The sequence below is a fragment of the Oncorhynchus keta genome, chromosome 2, assembly GCF_023373465.1.
Source record: "Oncorhynchus keta strain PuntledgeMale-10-30-2019 chromosome 2, Oket_V2, whole genome shotgun sequence".
Classification (NCBI taxonomy): domain Eukaryota; kingdom Metazoa; phylum Chordata; class Actinopteri; order Salmoniformes; family Salmonidae; genus Oncorhynchus; species Oncorhynchus keta.
The window spans coordinates 26,854,603-26,876,024 of NC_068422.1; the positions used below are offsets into that span (position 1 = coordinate 26,854,603).

Genomic DNA, 21,422 nt, shown 5'->3' on the forward strand with positions numbered 1-21,422 from the left:
TCCTTCCCCTGCACGAACAACAAAACGTCTACCAAGTATTTTTGCTTTCACCAGTCGAGCTCTTTCACAACAGGAGAGGAGCAGAGAGGACAGAACGGGACCCTGCTAGTACATTAGGCTTCTATGGTACTACTGTACCTCAAGGACAGATCTGAGCGGCTCCTGCCTGTTTCTCAACTACCTCGCACTGCAGTAAAACACATTACACTCTCTGGGACGTCCCTTATCACATTGCTCTCCACACCCCTCCCTACAAGAGTTTAGGAAGTTCTAAAGTACTTAGCTATGACTCATATGAAATATGTTTGTCATATATGATATATCATGGTTGTATTTGAGCTGTGAGTAACCTCAGTTGCTGATATGCTGACTAAATCAAAACCCACTCTCACACAACCAACAACTCGGACATCAGTGAACAATACAGAAATGTAGTCCAAAACCTGCTTTCTTTATGGAAAATAACCAAATTCTCTCCTTCAATGCAATAGAATATCACTCTCAATAACGAAATAAGATGATTTGACAGATTGGAACACTGTCGTTTGAAATGGTGAGATGTTTTGGACTTTATTTATGGAGCCATAAAGAGGCCATTACAGTACAGTATGCAAACATCAGCAAGTGTTCACGCCATGCTCAAATCTTGATAAGACTGCGACAAAGAGCCCCATGCAGCACCAGCATCTTCACTTACACAAAACGCTGTATGGAGGCTCCTCTCTGTGAAGGACACCATTACTGCACCACACACACACACACACACACACACACACACACACACACACACACACACACACACACACACACACACACACACACACACACACACACACACACACACACACACACACAAGAGAGGGAGAGCGAGAGTGCCGCCATCAGTGAATTAAAACTGTTCCAGACACACTGAGTTGAGCTTAGTCATAATCATTCTGACCAATCAACAGTTTAGAGGAATGCTACTTCATCAGGAGATTTTCTGAAAAAGTGAAAAGCAGCAAGAGCCCTCATCACACACACAAACACACACCATCTTCAAATCAGAGCCAAGGCACTTATACAATCATACTAATGGCCAATTACAACACTTACTGCTCTCAAATAGGTCCAACTTGACACTCAGCACAAACTACGAATGTATTTAAATATTTCACTGCAATTCAATCACATCTGATTAGCTCTGAAAAATAATTAATAACTGAGTATCTCGATAAAAAAATAAAAATAATAATAATGAGTCACACTTTATTTGGATAGTCCATTGTAGATGCTCTACTTACCATCTGTTGATATGCTAATGTTAGGGTTAGGTTTAAAATGAGGGTTATGGTAAAGGTTAAGGTTAGGGCTAGGATAAGGGTAAGGGTTAACTTGAGGGTTAGGATAGGGGTTATAAGATGTTATTTTTCATCAACCATCAACCATTAATTCATTAATGAATGAATGTAATCATTACAGTAAATAAATCCATTCTAGCCTAGATACAAATGATATAGTCTGCACAGACATTACTTTCAAATCCATAATATATTATCTTGCAAATAGCTTTGGAACAACTGTTATTCTTATAACACACAAATTAAAAGTTTTGCAGCGACTTTTCAGCATCACTGAACATTACAGCATATTGCATATAGGCTACCCAATCCCGCAAACCTTTGACTTGGGTATCAACTTTATACTGTAGTCTAGTAGCCTACCTAACTAACTAACTACCTACCACGAACATATTGTACAAGCTTAGAATAGAACCCATATCAACACATCATTGGCCATGCGCTCGTATGATAGAATATAACATAATATCACTGTGTTGAATGATGACGAGCTAAACTTCCACAGACGCGCTCAGAGCATCCTATCTGCGCGCCGTCCAGTTAAGTACAGTAGCCTACCGCCGCAGAACTGTCAAAAGACCCAGAGTACTCACTCGCAATCACATGGACACACCGACGCAACTATTCCTCCAGCGCCAGAAAGAGTAAGAGGGGACGAGTCAGCGAATTCTGTAGAGACAAGCCACTTCAAGTGTCTCTTGGGTACCAGACTTCTTCATCCATTTACACTAGTTAGAAAAGAAAAGCTTTATGAAATCACTTGTGTCAGATTTAAACCAATCGGCAGACATGTGCGTGAAGTTTTCGGAGGCAGCCAATGGATACTGCGGAAAGGGAGACGTGGGCGTGGAGTGTAGATTTTCTCAGGTGCTCATTAAAATATTAAATGAGTTGCAGCGGGGACCGGGGACTGGGAGATGCGATGGTTATTCGGGAATGCTAAGAGGATGCTTCAATGGCTTTACATTTCATCCTCATCATGATTCATACGTGCGTACAGAATCTGTGAAACTTTTCTACTCTTTACATCTTATATGCCCAAATATAGGCTATAGGTTAACCGTATTCACCAATCAAAGCATTTTGTCTGCCCCTCATATGTAATGGCAATAATCCAAACGCAGAAAAAAACACATCCATATGAAAATGAATTCCACTCGAATATAGGCTTCAAAACTTTTTGCAGCTCAGGTGCTATTGGTCTGTCTAGTTTGCCACTATTTCAATTAGGGTAGCATTTTATGAAATGTTACCTGCAGTAGCAATCCCACCTCAGGGTAATTTTTATAGATAAGAGAATCTCTCTGCTCTCAATTTGCAAGGAACATATCACAGACTGTGGGTAGAATAATAGAAACACAACATTTGCACAAGGCATAGGCTTGTACTTCAGAATGGCAGTACCCTCCAGTGAACTAAGCAATGTTACATCAAACAGTGTTATAACACTGAGTGATCCTGCTCTCTCTGCAGTCACAATTTATCTACAGAGAGCTAAGTGAGGAGATTGGAATTGAGTCGGTGCTGCTCAGACACTGATCAGACTAACACGCATACACACACACGCACATGTGTGTGTGCCTTTGCAGGTTTATTGCTGCTGGTCTGCAGTTGTATAATTCCCTGGTCATGCTCCGATGACCTAGCCTCCCTGAGACCCCCTAGCGAAATGAGATGTGTGGTGTCTGTGTCTCTCTCTCTCTATGTGTGTGTGTGTCTGTATTCGCTCATGCATCATGCATTTGTGTGTGTGTGTGTGTGTGTGTGTGTGTGTGTGTGTGTGTGTGTGTGTGTGTGTGTGTGTGTGTGTGTGTGTGTGTGTGTGTGTGTGTGTGTGTGTGTGTGTGTGTGTGTGTGTGTGTGTGTGTGTGTGTGTGTGTGTGTGTGTTCGCACGCTTGTGTTTGTATGCACTCCCCACTGAAATGAGACGTTCACTTCTTCAAGGACGTCTCCCACCATAATTTAAAGCCTGTGAGGTTGGGACGCTTAAAACACACAAACTACCGAGGTCATAAACTTAGTAAACCTATATACACTGTATACTGTATCCAAAGGTATGTGGACACCCATTCAAATTAGTGGATTTGGCTATTTCAGCCAAACCCATTGCTAACTGGTGTATAAAATCGGGCACCCAGCCATGCATTCTCCATAGACAAACATTGGCAGTAGAATGGCCTTACTGAAGAGCGCAGTGACTTTCAACGTGACACTTTCATAGGATGGGACCTTTCCAACAAGTCAGTTTGTCAAATGTCTACCCACCTAATGCTGCCCCGGTCAACTGTAAGTGCTGTTATTTTGAAGACGAAACGTCTAGGAGCATCAACGGTTCAGCCGTGAAGCGGTAGGCCACACAATCTCACAGAACGGGACCACCGAGTGCTGAAGCGTAAATATCGTCTGTCCTCAGTTGCAACACTCACTACCTAGATCCAAACTGCCTCTGGAAGCAACGTCAGCACAAGAACTGTTCGTTGGGAGCTTCATGAAATTGGTTTCCATGGTTGAGCAGCCGCACACAAGTGTAAGATCACCACATGTAATGCCAACCGTCGGCTGGAGTGGTGTAAAGCTCGCTGCCATTGGACTCTGGAGTAGTCGAAACATGTTCTCCGGAGTGATGAACCACGCTTCACCATCTGGCAGTCCAACGGAAGAATCTGGGTTTGGCGGATGCCAGGAGAACGCTACCTGCCCCAATGCATAGTGACAACTGTAAAGTTTGGTGGAGGAGGAATAATGGTATGGGGCTGTTTTTCATGGTTCGGGCCCTTTAGTTCCAGTGAAGGGAAATCTTAACACTTCAGCATACAATTACATTCTAGACAATTATGTGCTTCCAACTTTGTGGCAACAGTTTGGCGAAGGCCCTTTCCTGTTTCAGTATGACAATGCCCCTGTGCCCAAAGCGAGGTCCATACAGAAATGGTTTGTCGAGATTGGTGTGGAAGAACTTGACTGGCCTGCACAGAGCCCTGACCCCAACTCCATTGAACACCTTGGGGATGAATTGGAATGCTGACTGTGAGCCAGGCTTAATCGCCCAACATCAGTACCCCACCTCACTGACGCTCTATTGGCTGAATGGAAGCAAGTCCCTCCAGCAATGTTCCAACATCTAGTGGAAATCTTTCCCAGAAGAGTGGAGGATGTTATAGCAGCAAATGGGGGACCAACTCCATATTAATTCCCATGATTTTGGAATGAGATGTTCGATGAACAGGTGTCCACATACTTCTGGTCATGTAGTGTACCTCTGTAATGTATTGTTATACACTGTGTGTGTGTGTCTGTGTACGTGTGTGTGTGTGTGTACTGTTATTGTCTTTTACATACCGTGTAAATCCTTATGTCTTGTCAATTTACTATCAAATAAAGAAAATGATTTGGAACATAAATAATATATAGAGCATTTTGATCGTTCCACACTATTCTTACAGACTTGTAAAAGTAGTTTAATTTATCATTTGAAAACAGGACATTTCTGTAAAATTATGTCAGCAAAAAATATAAAATCTCCAGATGGAAGTTCATTCATATTGTTTTTATCTGCGCAGCAAAGTTCAAAATACCTTGTAGGGTCGATATACAAGCCAACATTAAAGAATGTAAGCAAAATGTGTTGGAACTTACCTGCAGTTCAGGTTTACTCTGTGTGCTTTTCCCATGTGGCTGGTTACAATATTATTTATGTGGGACACTGGGATACAGTGCTTTCAGAAAGTGCTCATACACGTTGACTTATTCCACATTTCGATAAATGGGGGACGGCAGTGACCAACAATCTTCAAGTGTTTCCACAGATTTTCAATGGGATTCAAGTCTGGGCTTTGGCTGGGCCATTCAAGGATTTCACATTCTTGTTCTGAAGCCATTCCGGTGTTGCTTTAGGTGTATGCTTGGGGTCATTGTACTGTTGGAATGTAAATCTTCACCCCCCAGTCTAGGATTGTTTGTACTTTGAAGCAGGTTCTCTTCAAGGATTTGCCTGCATTTGACTCCATTCATTGTTCCTTCTATCCTTACCAGTCACCCAGTCCCTGCTGCTGAAAAGCATCCCCAAAGCATGATGCTGCCACCACCATGCTTCACAATAGGGATGGTATTAGATTGGTGATGAGCTCTGCCTGGTTTTCTCCAGACATAGCACTTTGCATTCAAGCCAAAGAGTTAAATTTGTCTCATCAAACCACAAAATCTTTTGCCGTATGATCTCAAAGTCTTTCACATGCCTTTTTGCAAACACCAGGAGTGTCAATGGCCTTTTTCTCTGGAGTGGCTTCTCTCTGGCCACTCACCATAAAGCCCAGATTGGTGAAGTGCTGTAGAGACTGTTGTCATTCTGTCAGGTTCTCCCATCTCAGCCAAGGAACTCTGTAGTTCTGTCAGAGTGGTCATTGGGTTCATGGTCACCTCCCTGACCAAGGTCCTTCTTGCCCGGTTGGTCAGTTTGGTCGGGCGGCCATCTCTAGGCAGAGTCTGGGAAGTTCCATATTTTTCCCATTTCCTAATGATGGAGACCACTGTGCTCTTGGAAACGTTCAACACTCTAGAAAAAGTTTTTACCCTACCCCAGATATGACACAATTCTATCTCAGCGATCTATGGACAGTTCCTTGGACTTCATGGTATAGTTTCTGCTCGGACATGCACTGTCAACTGTGGGACTTATATAGACAGGTGGGGTTCTTTCTAAATGATGAAAAAACTATTTACAGGTGGACTCCATTCATGTCCACAGGTGGACTCCATTCATGTTGTCGTGACATCTCAAGGATGATCAAAGGAAATTAGATACACCTGAGCTCAATTTGGAGTGTCGTAGCAAAGGGGTGTGAATACTTATGTAAATATATATTTATGTATTTAATTTTAAATATATTTGAAATTCTAAAAACATGTTTTCACTTTGTCATTATGGGGTATTGTGTGTGTGTATATGTGTGATAATTGTTGTTGTTATTATTATTATTTTAACAAAGGTGGAATAAGTCAAGGGGTATGAATACTTTCTGTAGGTACTGTATATCTATGGTTGAGTGATTGAGGCATCTTTCAGTTAGAGAGTGACTTTTCCTCAGGGAGACATAGTGACAAACGTCAGACTGGGAAAAACCCTGGAAACAATGTATAACGCACACACACACCATTCTAAATCTATCGCTCAATGATAGTAGGACTTCCTGACTCGGTCGCGGAATCAGGGTCCTGCGTGAGTTGAGTCATGGGAAACGTGTGTGTGTGTGTGTGTGTGTCGGAAATTCCACTTCCCCTCCATCAATTCCCAATCATCCCCTTACTCAGCTAATAAACCCCTGAATCTATCACCCACACTCATAGACACCGTTCTAAGACCTTGCATGCCCCTTCCCCTGTGGAAATGATCCTGATCTTAAAATAGCGGAAGTCCCTTTTCAGGAGTTTTACTACAGTTAGAAGAAATGTCCCTCTCATAGTGGTAGGCTGTCTAGTGCTACAACATTTTGATGAATCTCTTCTGAGCTCCGTTATCAACGACTGTATGACTGCAAACACACACACACACACACACACACACACACACACACACACACACACACACACACACACACACACACACACACACACACACACACACACACACACACACACACACACACACACACACACACACACACACACACACAACCCCCATCTAGACACACACACTGTGCTCATGCTGTGATGAATCTCCTCTGTGCAGGGTGGTGAAAGGGAGAACACTTCTCATATCATTAAGCTTTAGTAATGGTCCCCATGCAGTGAACCCTCTGGCACGGTGATTCTCACTCTGCTGGCTAACTAGCCTGCTATGGACTGGGGAGGGATGGAGAGTGCAGGCACTAGATGGCCAGGTCGGAAGGGACATAAATGGCCATACAATTCACTATTAACTGCACACCCTATTTACTGGAAGCACAGTGCAGTTCACCAGGCTGAATTCTAATACGTTCTTGCCCTGCAAACTGCTCTGGATGAGTGCATACATTAATATATAGTCCCACGCTGTTGCACCACAAGACAACTAAATTGTCACCCCGTGTGTATGTATTTTTAGATCAGTATGTGCATACAGTACTGGTCAAAAGTTTGGAAACACCTACTCATTCAAGGGTTTTTCATTATTTTTGCTATTTTCTACATTGAAATAACACATATGGTATCTACTAGAAGGCAAAAAACTGTTAAACAAATCTAAATATACTGTATTTTATATTTTTATGTAGCCACCATTTACTTAGATGACAGCTTTGCACACTCTTGGCATTCTCTCAACAAGCTTCATGAGGTAGTCACCTGGAATGCATTTCAATTGACAGGTGTGCCTTGTTAAAAGTTAATTTGTGGAATTTATTTCCTTCTCATCGCAGTTGTGTTGTGACAAGGTCGGGGTGGTATACAGAAGATAGCCCTATTTGGTAAGAGACCAAGTCCATGTTATGGCAAGAACAGCTCAAATAAGCAAAGAGAAACGACAGTCCATCATTACTTTACGACATGAAGGTCAGTCAGTTCTGAAAATTTCAAGAACGTTGATAGTTTCTTCAAGTGCAGTCACAAAAACCATCAAGCGCTATGATGAAACTGGCTCTCGTGAGGACCGCCACTGGAAGACCCAGAGTTACCTCTGCTGCAGAGGATAAGTTCATTAGAGTTACCATTCTCAGAAATTGCAACCCAAATATATGTTTTACAGAGTTCAAGTGACAGACACATCTCAACATCAACAGTTCAGACGAAACTGAATGAATCAGGCCTTCATGGTCGAATTGCTGCAAAGAAACCACTACTAAAGGATGCCAATAATAATAAGAGACTTGTTTGGGCCAAGAAACCAGAGCAATGGACATTAGACCAGTGTAAATCTGTTCAAATTTGAGATTTCTGGTTCCAACTGCAGTGTCTTTGTGAGACACAGAGGAGGTGAACGGATGATCTCCGCATGAGTTGTTCCCACCATGAAGCATGGAGGAAGAGGTGTTATGGTGTGGAGGTGCTTTGCTGGTGACACTGTCAGTGATTTATTTAGAATTCAAGGCACACTTAACCGTCATGGCTACCACAGCATTCTGCAGCGATACGCCAACCCATCTGGTTTGCGCTTATTGGGACTATCATTTGGTATTCAACAGGAAAATGACCCAACATACCTCCAGGCTGTATCAGGGCTATTTGACCTAGAAGGAGAGTGATGCAGTGCTGCATCAGATGACCTGGCCTCCACAATCACCCGACCTCAACCCAATTGATATAGATTGGGATGAGTTGGACCACGGGGTGAAGGAAAAGCAGCCAACAAGTGCTCAGCATATGTGGAAAGTCCTTATGTGGGACTGTTGGAAAAGCAATCCAGGTGAAGCTGGTTGAGAAAATGCCAAGACCTTGTAAAGCTGTCATCAAGGCAAATGGTGGCTACTTTGAAGAATCTCAAATCTCAAATATATTTTGATTTGTTTAACACTTTTTTGGTTACTACATGGTTCCATATGTGTAATTTCATAGTATTGATGTATTCACTATTATTCTACAATGTAGAAAATAGTAAAAATAGATTAAATGAGTTGAATGAGTAGGTGTGTCCAAACTTTTGACTGGTACTGTACGTGAGTGTGTGAGTGTGTGTGTTTGTATGGAATGCATGTGTGCATGTGCGTGTGTGTGTGTGTGTTTACATGCTCGCACATTTGTGAACCAGGGTTCCAGAGCCCTGGGCTGAGTGCTGAGATCACGCTTCATACACATGGGCTGCCTCCCAAATAGCACCATGCATATTCCCTTTATAGTTTATTAATTTTGTGCAAGACCCATGAGGCTACGTACTGTAGGGTATTTGGCTGCCGTTTGGAACAGAGACATGCTGCTTGCTTGGTGTGTAGGTTTAGCCACCGACAGGGAGCTCAGTAGATCACCTTTCTCTGACAGCTCTCTTAAATGTCCTTGGCAGACCCCCCCCTCATCCTCTCTCCCTCCATTCACCTCTTCCCTCCCTCCATCCTTTCTTCCCTCCATCCGGCCCAGCCTGGATGCTGCCATATTTCTCTCTTTCTCTCTCCCACTTTTTTTGCCCTCTCTCTTCACCCCTTTATCTCTCTCTCTCTCTCTCTCTCTCTCTCTCTCTCTCTCTCTCTCTCTCTCTCTCTCGCTCTTTATCCTTGAAATTCCTTCTGTGCAATGCCTATATTCTTATCAGGAAAGTAACACAACAATTTGGAATACTGTAGGTGTAGATGCACCTTCCTAACATTGAGTTGCACCCCCTTTGCCCTCAGAGCAGCCTCAATTTGTAGGGGCATCTACAAGGTGTCGAAAGCATTCCTCAGGGATGCTGGCCCATGTTGACGTCAGTGCTTCCCACAGTTGTGCCATGTTGGCTGGATGTCCTTTGGTTGGTGGACCATTCGTGATACACAAGGGAAGCTGTTGATGTCATGATCGCCGTCGTCGTGGAAATGACCGGACCAAGGTGCAGCGTGGTGAGCGTACATCTTTCTTTATTATAAATGTTGCCAACAAAACAAGAAACAACAAAAATGAACGTGAAGCTTACTAGGGCTATACAGGCCACTAACAAAGACAACTACCCACAAAATACAAAAGGAAGCAAAGGCTGCCTAAGTATGATTCCCAATCAGAGACAACGATAGACAGCTATCCCTGATTGAGAACCATACCCGGCCAAAACATAGAAACACAGAACATAGAGTTTCCCACCCGATTCCCACCCTGACCGTAGAGATCTTTTTATTCTCTATGTTTGGTTGGTCAGGTTGTGACAGTTGAGCATGAAAAACACAACAGAGCTGGAGTTGTACCGGTACCCCCTGTATATAGCCCCGCTATTGTTATTTACTGCTGCTCTTTAATGATTTGTTATTCTTATCTCATGCTTTTTTCTGTATTTTCTTCAACCTGCATTGTTGGTTAAGGACTTGTAAGTAAGCATTTCACTGTAAGGTCTACACCTGTTTTATTCGGCGCAGGTGACAAATACAATTTGATTTGATTTGAAACGTTCTTGGCACACTCAAACCGGTGCAATGTCACATTATCCCAGGCCTGGGCAATGCGGCCCGCGACCTGATTCAATACTGCCTGCAGAATTAAGCTCAAATCACATAAAGAATTTGTGACAGTAAAGTTCTGAAAAACGTATTTGTTATTCAAATTTTAAAGCCCAATGAATTCTCGCCTTTGTGTAATGATTTAACTCCCACTGCTTGTGGGACATTTATTTTGAAGGCTCGTATAAATAACAACTGCACGAGGACAGACATTGACTGACAAACTGACACACACGTCACAGTTACAAATAATAGTTAGCTAGAAATTGCGCAAAAAAATGTTTTTCAAAGATTTTCAAAGAAAATGAAAGTAGACAATGAATGTCGGGTGTTCCAGCAAGAGTGGAAATCAAAATATTTCTTTTTTGAGGTATCAGGGAAAGCTGTGTGCTTAGTGTGCAAAGAGAGCATCGCTGTCTTGAAAGACTGCAACTTGTCCCGACTCTTCCAGACAAAGCATGCAGAGAAATATAGGAATATGTCTTGTGAGCAGAGGGCAAGTTCATCGAAAGAGTTGCTTTCTCAGTTGCAAAAGCAGCAAGGACTTTTCACAAAACTGCATTCATCAAACAACGGAATTGCGAGACCTAGCTGTGTACTGTCCCACAAAATTGCTTAACATAGCAAGCCATTCGTTGAGGATGAATTCATTAAAGAATGTATAATTGAGTAGTTTACATGTAATGTTGTGCTCACTCTCTTGTGTCTTTGTGCATACCCATTAACAAGAGTTCTGTCCGTGGTGCTGAAATCACAGTGTACTTTTCCCTCTGTGTAGTTCATTGCATGTTTAATAATGAAAATACCTACCAAAAGAAGAACATGGATGTGGTTTATTTATGTGCATGTAAAATAAGTAGCATATCTGGACGTGATTTGCAGTAGATATATCTGTCAACACAGTCATACACATGATGTATAATCCTGTAATATGATTCTGGCCTGCTATGGCAAAAAAATATTCTAATGTGGCTCTCCATGGAAAATAATTGCCCAGGCCTGCATTATACCATGCCGCATTCAACAGCACTTAAAAATGTTGTCTTCCCCATTGAATGGCACACATACACAATCCATGTCTCCATTGTCTTACGCCTTAAAAATCATTCTTTAATCTGTTTCCTCCATCTACACTGAGGGATGTGGATTTAACAAGTGACATCAATAAGGGATCATAGCTTTCATTTCTATTCACCTGGTCAGTCTATGTCATGGAAAGAGCAGGTGTTCCTAACGTTTTGTACGCTCAGTGTATATAGACAACAACTTCTAAACATCTGACCAACAAGGAAAAGTACAAGAACCAGGACATATATCTTATTGAAGAAAAATATTTGTTTGGCATTCTGTCTCTCTGAACAAAATGTCCCCTCAAAATAATATTTAATATTTTTTACATCATGCGGTTTTGTACACAATCTCTCTTGCACCTCTATCAATCAGGTTTTTAATTTAATGTATGAATATGTGATTTATGTAGCTGGGGCAGATAGTATAAATCTATTGTGTGGAGAGCGCTGATGTTCCTGTATTGATTGACCGTCTTAATAGTGTTTGTTGTTTATCGCTGATCCCGGCAAATAAAGCAAATAAATAGTTCAGATTGAGCTCACTCACAATGATGATCAGTAGTATGGAGGGAGGGAGGGAGACAGAGAGGGGGGGATCTGGAACAAGGCAGGGAGTGGGAGAGGGAGAGAGTCTTGTATGGAGGATGTAGTCTGTTCAGTGATTGAGTGCTTTGCTGATGCACACTGCTATAGGACAAGACATGAGCAACAGCTCCATGGGTGTGAAGCCAGGGTGAGCCATGGCTCAGCACCCATAGAGCAGTTTGTGTATGTTAAGTGTCTTGCTCAAGGGCACAATAGCCGGAGATGGTATGTAGAATTTTCTGCCAGTGCTATGAGGACTGGACTGACCTACATTTTTGGCCTGATCTGCTCCTATATAGTTTTGCGTTTGAAGAACATTTCATTTTAACATTTGATTGACAGCCCAGTGTATTATTGTATGCTTAAGGACACAACGTGTCTAATGTGCACCCATAGGCATGCACACACACACACACACACACAAACACAACACACACACACACACACACACACACACACACACACACACACACACACACACACACACACACACACACACACACACACACACACACACACACACACACACACACACACACACACACACACACACACACACGCACGCACACACACACGCACACACGCACACACACAGTCTCCAACCCAAGGCCTAAATCAAGTACAATTCTGATCGCTCAGATTCTTATTCTCTGAGTTATTTCTATTCCCGGTGAATTTGTCAAATCAATGAGAAAATCTACCCATTGTTATTTCTCAGTGTCTGTGCTTTTCAGAAGAATTGTGACAAATGAACTGTCAAGACAGTCAGTTAGTTAGAGAAGAGAAAAGTTAAGAGAGCTTTCTTTGAGACGTACTGTGGTGTGTCATGTTAAATAAATGAAATAAGGAAACCCTGAGAACTACAAGTGATAGTCTTTAGTTAATGCGTTGACCTGAAATTATCCGCAATAGATAAAAGAGGGAATATTAATTTCATTAGCTTATGTAACAATGATTTAAAATTGCCCTTGTGTGTAAGGCACAAGGCCAACATTTCATATTTCACTGCTCCTTTCCACACAGCACTTAGAAGTGGCCTTAGGTACAGCTGTAGGATCAGTTTATTCTCCCTATTCAATTTGTAATCATTTGGGGGAAAGTGCATAACTGACCTTAGATCAGTCTAGGGGCGACTTCATTCTACACACACATATCTACACACTTACACAGACACTCACAAGCAGATGCACACACATACACACATGCACACAAATGCACACACATACACACACACCACACACCACACACACAAACACACCTAAAAGTAGGGAGGGGAACACACAATAAATCAGGACAATTACTCGTCATGTCTCTCAAAGAATGCTCACGCCCCTGGCTAAAATAAACAGAACTTCCCATCCCCATTTCCCTAAGACAGAGCAGGCTGTCACCCTACTGTCGCTGCTGTAGCTACCTCTCCCCCTGCCACCCTCCATCCTCCACCCTCCCACTCTCCCTCTGTGGCGCTACCACATTAACAGTCGATCGATCCTGAATACGAGAGAATGGGAAACGAGAAGAAAATGGAGGGATGTGTCCATCTCCGGTGAAGGGAGGTGTGGTGGACGGGGGTCAGATCAAACGGTGACACAATCCGGATGTTAAGACTACGGCAGGAAGATGGCGAGGATGGAGGCCGGAGGCTGAGGGGGATGCTGAGGGGGGATGGGCTGGGGGGGTTGAGGTGGGGATGCAGGGAGGTGTGTGTTTCGCAGACGTTGACGGATCTTGGCAATCTCACGCTAGTCTCCGCCACTCTATCAGGCGAGGAGCGTTAACATTAGCTGTCAATATCATCAGCCGGGGGTCGGCTAGGTCTGAGAGATACAACGGTCTAGTAACACTCAGTTACTGTGGGCTTATCTATACTACATACACCTGCCATGCTAGGGCTGAGATACACTAGGCTAACACTGCTCAGATACTGTGGGTTTTTCTATACTACATACACCTGCCATGCTAGGGCTGAGATACAATAAGCTAACACTGCTCAGATACTGTGGGGATTTCTATACTGTCTGCCAGGCAAGGGTACAGAAATACAGAGGTAATGGGTTTGAATCTGGACTCGTCATTTCAGGTGATTTACTGTAATGCTGGTTCAGCCAAGGCCACATTTGTTGACTGTAAAAGGCTTTTCATGAGACTGTCTGCTGAATGACTGCAATGTACCATTCCTTATATACCGTAATATAAATATGCACATGATCGAAGCACCGCAGCAGAGCATTATATTTTACAGCGAATGCTGCAGAAAACGTGAACTCCTTCATAGGCGACTCTTACGTCCGCCCGCACACACAGCTGGCTGTTTAAACCTGTCTGAAAACAGACTATAATATATCTTTGTCTATAAAACAAATCATCTGAGATGCATGCGATTGAACAAGTCACATGAAGCATGCTCTCCTTTTGTGCCTCCTACTTAAAAATGTACTAGCCTAATCCGCAACCCTACAAATTCATGTATTAATATATTGTCAAAACACATAGGCCTATTCAATAGCTTAGAAAAAACAAAGAAACGGAAATAAAAGTGATTTTAACCTGGTTATAATTAATTTTCTTTCAATTTATTAATAATAAAACAAGGCAACGGTAAACATGTCGTCCCCCACAAATTATGTTGCGCCCCCTTGGGCCAATTGAGATATCGTATGACATACAAATTTCAGTTATCGTGTTTGACCACAGATTATCCATTATATTGTTGACATACTCAAGTGGCCACTCGAACAATGAAAATAAATGTCTTAAAAATGGTAGGCAGTTAGCCTGAGTACCAGTCTTTATAGATAATCCACCCCCTGTAGGCCTACTCCATGTCATGTGCCAAAGAAATACACCACCTGCTGGAGAAGACAGATTTTAGGCCCGGGGGTTATCCCTCTTGCTTTACGTCTTCATCTCTGGTGTGACTCACACATTTCAGTTAATAACTATAGCTCCCACCTTGGGCCTATCAGTGTAATTTTATAAATGCAGGATCTTTACGGCAAGATGAATCATTCCCCCAAGTTCCGTCAAAATTGGGCCAGTGCTTTCTGAGATATCACATGTGACTAACATACGAATGGACGGACGGATGGAGACAGATCCTGCAGTCCCCTCCCCTGCAGTCCCCGCCCCAATTTCATCGTGGGGGACAACTCGGCATACAATATTTCATTGAAAAGGAAATCAAACATGTTGGATAGGAACTGCCTTTATTAGAGATTCTGCACAGCGGCTTGTTCTAGCCGCTCCACTAGAGCAGCAATCATCAACTAGATTCAGCCACGGGCCGATTTTTACTATAATATAATATTTGACAAAAACATGATCATTTCAAACCTTGCTTACATTTGTGTACAATCAAATCAAATCCAATTTATTTACATAGCCCTTCTTACATTAGCTGATATATCAAAGTGCTGTACAGAAACCCAGCCTAAAACCCAAGTAGCAAGCAGTGCAGGTGTAGAAGCGCATTTCTCTCTATTATGCCTGGGAATACTTGGGAATAGATTTCCAAAATTAAAATAAATGGTGTTTTTACAGTCTTTGATGTCCAACAATGAACATAAAAACATTAAAAAAATAAGTGTTAACAGATTTTGGATCAGAAAAATGGGGAAATAAAACCACCCACATGTGATTGGCACCAATATGTGCAGTCTGACTGTAGATAGGCTACCATGGGAATTTTTTCGATATTAAAAAAAGACAGAATGTAACTGACCTGCACAGGTAGGAAAGTGTCCAGATAACTGTGTGCTGATTGACTGGCAGGCTTGGTGTGAATGTTCTGAAAGATTGATTTCTAATCAATCATCTGAATAATTTAAGAGTCCTAATCAACACCTGATGGGCCATCACTGGATCAATTGAGCCGTGTACACATTGGCAGTTTGAAGTGAGTCAAATCCATTTTTTTTGCATATACAATTCGAATCTCATATTTTTCCTGCAGTCTGAACAGTCAAGAAGTACATGGAATCAGATTTTTAAAGCCACATTTCAAACCACTTTAAATGGTTTGTAGTCAGATACAAATTGGATTCCTGGCCATGTGTCTGAATCTTTAAATCTTATTTGTTTGCCCTCAAGTGGTTTTTAGACTGTTATTTGGCATATCGAGTCTGTTCTGAGACCTCACTATCAATGCGTTTCTATGGGCTACAGTTGTAATGGTTTTCCTCCTCTTCGTCTGAAGAGGAGGGGCGAAAACGATCGGAGGACCAATATGCGGTGTGGTAAGTGTCCATGGTATTTATTTAAACACATAAACTGAACACTCCATAAAAAAAACAATAAACTTAACCTGAATAACCGAAACCGAAAACAGTACCGTGTGGTGTAAAACACGGAAACAATCACCCACAAACAAACAGTGAAACCCAGGCTACCTAAGTATGATTCTCAATCAGAGACAACTAACGACACCTGCCTCTGATTGAGAACCATACTAGACCGAACACAGAAAAACAACCTAGACACACAAAACATAGAATGCCCACCCAACTCACGTCCTGACCAACTAAAACAAACAATTAACACAATAACTAGGGTCAGAACGTGACAATAGTAGTAAAGGCGAAATTCCATATTTTATCAAATATTTTTTAAATATTTTTTTTTACACCTAAAGATGTCATTAAATTCCTTATCAAATAGCTAAATGATCCACCACCTTAAAACAATTCCATATGTTAGTTATATCTTAGTTTCCAAGTTGGCGGCAGGTAGCCTATAGTGTTGGGCATGTAACTGAAAGGTTGCTAGATCAAATCCCTGAGCTGGGATCAGGCCATCATTGTAAGTAGGAATGTGTTCTTAACAGACTTGCCTAGTTAAATCAAATAAATACATGTCTTGTTGCTTGCTAACTACTCTGTTGACAGAATATGTAGTAGCTAATTAACTTGTTTGTTAGTTATTTACAAACAAATTAGTGAATGTGCTAGAAAGCTAAACAGCTAGTTGACTGCCTTGGCTAGCTAAAAATGACTTGTTTTGAAAGTTGGATCATCTTATCATTTGAGGCTTTAAAAGTGTTCTTACACTATGATTTTAAACATTCAATGGAACTGGGAAACATATGGAATTGTTTTAAGGTGGTCACACCATGGATCATTTTGCTACTACTGCAGCCCATAGAATCTCGAAGTCCAGAACAGACTGGGAGGAGCACAGTACTACACAGAGCCATGGCAACATGGCACTCTATTCCACACCAGGTAACTGATGCAAGCAGTAAAATCAGATTTAAAAACCAGATAGAAATACACCTTATAACAGCGGGGACTGTGAAGAGACACACATACAGGCACAGACACACACTAACAAATACAAATGATAGACTCGCACTCTACACACACGTACACATGGATTTTGAATTGTAGATATGTGGTAGTAGAGTAGAAGCATACAACAATTGTGTTGTGAAAAGTGTTATGAAATGTAATGTCATATAATATTTTAAATTGCCTTAATTTTGCTGGACCCCAGGAAGAGTAGCTGCTGCATTGGCAGCAATTAATGGGTTTCCTTAATTAATACAAATACAAATTGAAAACACACTCATAGTTGGTAAAAAAAATGGTAAAAAAATAAATCATAAGGAATCAGGTTATGAAGTGTCTATCCTACATATAGGAGATATAAGAAAGTTCAGGATTTTTTTGTTGTTGTTGGGGGGACATACACATTTAACTCTTTAACAACTTTTTGTTGGCACAAAACTATCTCCATACTTCCGTTATTTGTACGGGCTACCTTTAGACGAGTCCCGTGACACTTGTAGGGGAAAAATGGATAATACCTTTGTCTTCATGAGAGTCTCCCCTTTCCACAGTGGGTTCATATTATACGGAACAAAAATATAAATGCAACATTTAAAGTGTTGGTCCCATGTTTCATGAGTTAAAATAAAAAATCCCAAACATTGTCCATACGCACAAAATGCTTATTTCTCCAATTTTTGGCACAAGTTTGTTTACATCCCTGTTAGCGAGCATTTCTCCATTGCCAAGATAATCCATCCAACTGACAGGTGTGGAATAAAAAGAAACTGATTAAACAGCATGATCATTACACAGGTGCAAGTTGTGCCGGGGACAATAAAACGGCACTCTAAAATGTGCATTTTTGTCACACAACACAATGCCACAGATGTCTACCTGGAAGCTGAAAATGTCCAAGTTCTTCCATGGCGTACATGCTCACCAGATATGTCACCCATTGAGCTTGTTTGGGATGCTCTGGATCGACGTGTAGGAAACCCGTGTTCCAGTTCACACCAATATCCAGCAACCTCTCACAGCCATTGAAGAGAAGTGGGACAACATTCCACAGACCACAATCAACAGCCTGAACAACTCGAAAGGAGTTATGTCGCACAGCACTATGATGTCAATTAATAAATGGTAATCAAAACGATAAGAAAGCTCATAATTGTGCATGTGACTTGATGGTGAGAGCCCAGTAATAGATTGACATGCAATCCCTTTAATTATAGGCTATTGTTACTTGGTGTCTCTAAGATCACGATCACATTTACATTTACATTCGTCATTTAGCAGATGCCCTTTCCATTTCTATAAAAATAGCCTATTCTTTTTACCGATGTCAGCCTTTTACCAGATCCAAATATGTTCGTATGAACTGTATAACTGATACAACTTCTGTAGGCTACACATACAATATACTGCCCATATGAGCAAATGTAATTTTGGCCCAAAAATAGCCATACATGATTTAAATCTGTAATATGTAACTTTTTGGGTGACCCGAACCAATTTTAGGAAGCAGGAAATGGCGGAGTGATTTCTGCATAGTGCATAGTTAATGAAAAGCAGCAAACATACAGTGCATTCGGAAAGTATTTAGACGCCTTAACTTTTTTCACATTTAGTTACGTTACAGCCTTATTCTAAAATGGATTAAATAAATATAAAATCCTCCCCAATCTACACAGAATATCCCATAATAACCATTCGAAAACATGTTTTTTGAAATTTCTGCAAATGTATTACAAATGTGGTCCTTCTGTAGCTCAGTTGGTAGAGCATGGCGCTTGTAACGCCAGGGTAGTGGGTTCGATCCCCGGGACCACCCATACGTAGAATGTATGCACACATGACTGTAAGTCGCTTTGGATAAAAGCGTCTGCTAAATGGCATATATTATTATATTATTATTATTAACATAAAATACCTTATTTACATAAGCGTTCAGGTCCTTTGCTATGAGACAAAGTGATGAATCACGCTTCACTGGTAGTCTGACGGATTATTCTGGGTTTGACGAATGCCAGGAGAACACTACCTGCCCAAATGCATTGTGCAAACTGTAACGTTTGGTGGAGGAGGAATTATGTTCTGGGGCTGTTTTTCTTTGTTCAGGTTAGGCCCCTTAGCTCCAATGAAGGGAAATCTTAATACTACATCATACAATGACATTCTGGACAATTTTGTGCTTCCAACTTCTTGGCCACCGTTTGGGGAAGACCCTTTCCTGTTTCAGCATGATCCCCGTGGACAAAAAGAGATCCATACACAAATGATTTGTCGATTTTGTTGTGGAAGAAAAAGACTAGCCTGCACAGAGCCCTGACCTCAACCCCATCGGACACCTTTGGGATAAATTGGAATTCTGACTGCGAGCCAGGCCTAATCTCCCAACATCAGTGCCCAACTTCACTAATGCTCTTGTGGCTGAATGGAGCAAGTCCCTGCAGCAATGTTCCAACATCTAGTGGAAAGCCTTCCCAGCAGAGTGGAGGCTGTTAAAGCAGCAAACTCCATATTAATGCCCATGATTTTGGAATGAGATGTATATACTGCATACTGTATGCAAGATACAAATAGGAGAAGATATGTAACTTCAAAATACAGAAATCATCCCTGTATGATGCTGCAAAATGCATCATAGGGGGATCATTTCTATATTTTGAAAGATAAATATCGTGAAAACTTGAGTGATGACAAGAAAAACAATTTGGGACTATGTTAACAATGGGACTAATGAAACAAATACCAAAATATCGTTTTTTGTGGAGTTTTCCTTTGAGTTCAGATGTTTAAGTTCAAGTGTCAAGATTAAATGCTGGAAGTGTTTGGCATAGGGTTACAAAATCTGTGTATCCACTGCCTAAAATGTTTGGTATGCTGTGCTCTTAATTTTCTTATACTAACTAACACACAGGCCTAAGTATATTTGTCATTTGGTTTAGTAGGATATAGTTATTTCATACTGTCATCAATGTTTTTACTAATATCTCTAATCACATACTTTGGTAGCACTTTACAATAACTCCACGTAGTAAAGCATTTATAATGGATCAGTAAATAGTTTATTCATCATTTATACTCCATAGATAATATGTTTAATATAGGTCCTTATGAACCATTTACTAATCATTAGTTCCGTTTTTTTCACGGCCTCATCTAAAGTGTGAGCTATTTATACTTTATAAATACTTAATACATTTTTTCAATGACCAGCGAAATTTCTCACAAAATGATAGACATGCCATTGGTAGACATTTCAGCAGTACCTAATTCTCCTTAAGGTCTAGAGTGCCGGTGGTTTTAGATCTTGCAGTCAAATTGCAGTGTTATAAATTATTTGTAATTATGTTCCGGAACCAAGACCATTCACTCACAAAAAAATCATCACATGGCTGAATCTAGTTGATGATCCCTGACCTAGAACATATCAATGGTAAAAGAATAAGGAAACAACAAAGTATGTTACAGGAAATACAGTCGTGGCCAAACGTTTTCAGATTGGCACAAATATGAATTTTCACAAAGTCTGCTGCCTCAGTTTGTATGATGGCAATTTGCATATACTTCCGAATGTTATGAAGAGTGATCAGATGAATTACAATGAATTGCAAAGTCCCTCTTTGCCATGCAAATGAGCTGAATCCCCCAAAATAATTTCCACTGCATTTCAGCCCTGCCACAAAAGGACCAGCTGACATCATGTCAGTGATTCTTTCGTTAACACAGGTGTGAGTGTTGACGAGGACAAGGCTGGAGATCACTCTGTCATGCTGATTGATTTTGAATAACAGACTGGAAGCTTCAAAGGGAGGGTGGTGCTTGGAATGATTGTTCTTCCTCTGTAATTCATGGTTACCTGCAAAGAAACACGTGACGTCATCATTGCTTTGCTCAAAAAGGGCTTCACAGGCAAGAATATTGCTGCCAATAAGATTGCATCTGAACCAACTATTTATCGGATTATTAAGAACTTCAAGGCTTCAGGCACCCAAGAAAGTCCAGCAAGTTGATTCAGCTGTGAGATTGGGGCACCACCAGTACAGAGCTTGCTCAGGAATGGCAGCAGGCAG

At 41.3% G+C, this 21,422-nt stretch overlaps 1 protein-coding gene across 1 annotated transcript in view; it reads right to left on the reverse strand.

Moving 5' to 3' along the window:
* Window positions 1–2,103, reverse strand: part of crtac1b (cartilage acidic protein 1b) — a 64,775-nt gene extending 62,672 nt beyond the window's left edge. Inside the window, exon 1 of the mRNA XM_035741650.2 lies at window positions 1,934–2,103. The gene's annotated coding sequence lies outside the window, so the exon portion shown is untranslated. The remainder of the gene's footprint in view (window positions 1–1,933) is intronic.
* Between the last annotated feature and the right edge of the window lie 19,319 nt (window positions 2,104–21,422).